Genomic DNA, 1,788 nt, shown 5'->3' on the forward strand with positions numbered 1-1,788 from the left:
AGAAATGCTAGAAATAAAAAAAAACACGATGTCAGAGGTGAAGAATTCCTTTGACAGGCTCGTTGGCAAACTGTATACAGCTAAGGAAAGAATTACTCAGCTCACTGAGCAGGTCAATAGGAAAGATCTAAACTGAAACACAAAGAGAAAAAAAGGTGGAAAAAATGAATAAAACTCAGAAGAGAACATCCAAGATTATTTGGGATAATGTCAAACAACTAGATAAACTTCAGTGGCAAAAGAAAAGGAGAGTATGCAAGAAATGTTTGAAGAGCTAATGGCCAAGAATTTTCCAAATTAAAGACAACAAACCACAGATCCAAAATACTCAGATAACTCAGATGACAATGGAATGGCATCTTTAAAGTACCGCAAGGAAAAAAACAAAAAACCTGTCATCCCAGAATTCTATAACGATGAAAACATCTTTCTAAAACGAAGGTGCAGTTCCTCAGAAAGTTAAACACAGAATTACCGTATAACACAGCAATTCCACTCCTAGGTACGTACCCAAAAGAATTGAAAACAGGTATTCAAGCAAATGCCAGTACATGAGTGTTAATAGCAGCTCTATTCACAGGTGCCAAAAGAGATAACCCTAAGACAATAGTGGATGGTTGGACAAACAAAATGGGATACAGCCAGACATTTAATTAATTAGTTTATTCAGCCATAAAAAGGAATGAAGTACTGATACACGCTACAATACGGATGGACCTTGAGAACATTATGCTAAGTGAAAGAAGCCAGGCACAAAAGGTCACATCGTATATAGTTCCTTTATATGAACTATCCAGAACAGATAAATCCATAGAGACAAACAGCAGACTAGTGATTGTCAGGGGCTGAGGGAAACAGGGCATGGGTGACTGTTTAATGGATACAGGGTGATCTTTGGGGGTGCTGACAATGTTTCGGAATTGGATAGCACGGTAGCACACAGCACTGTGAATATACTAAGTGCCCCCTGAATTGAACATTTTAAAATGGGTTCTGCTAATTTCACTTCAATTTTAAAAAAGGACACAGCCGCCATCCCCCGTCCCCAAATTCTCTGCTTTAAAATAACTATGTTCAGACACTTAAGCTGTATGATATGGACCACTGTAAAAGTATATATAAGTGTGTCATCAAGAGCTAAGTTACCCTTAGAAGTAGCTTAAGAAACAGTGGCTGACTTTAAAATGACTACAAAGAAAACCTAGCAGTAAAATTTACTTAAATATTTTTTTAAATAAAGGTAAAATAGACTTTTTCAACCACCAAAAGCAATCCCAAATTACAAGAAATACTACAGAGAACTTCTGACTTTTCCCTTCAGAGACATGGCTAAGACTCTGTCAAAGTGGCGCTCTCCCTTACTGCAGTGAGCTCACATAAACTTAGTTTTGCTTTTTTTTTTTAAAAAAAAAAAACAGAGCAAGTAAACCTATGTATATACAGCATGATCCCAATTCCCAATTATGGGTGAAAAAACCATCCACATGTAAACACACAGAAAAAGATCTTAAAGTAACCCACCAAAAAAGCCCTACAGTAATCACACTGGGCAAGGAATGTAATAACAGGTTCCAGAGACAAAGGGGGACTTTGCTTCTTCACTCTCTATTCTTCTGTGTTGTCTGAACCCTTCAACAAACAGATATTATCTCTGTGATTTAAACAAATTTCAAAAAGAAAACTTAAACTTTAGGTCATATTAATGTTATGAGTTCAAAGGGATACATTTTGATTCAAAATATATCATAGGTTAGGGATAATTTTTTACTGGTCAGCATAACCTGATAA

The sequence above is a fragment of the Loxodonta africana genome, chromosome 16, assembly GCF_030014295.1.
Source record: "Loxodonta africana isolate mLoxAfr1 chromosome 16, mLoxAfr1.hap2, whole genome shotgun sequence".
In the NCBI taxonomy this organism is placed as follows: domain Eukaryota; kingdom Metazoa; phylum Chordata; class Mammalia; order Proboscidea; family Elephantidae; genus Loxodonta; species Loxodonta africana.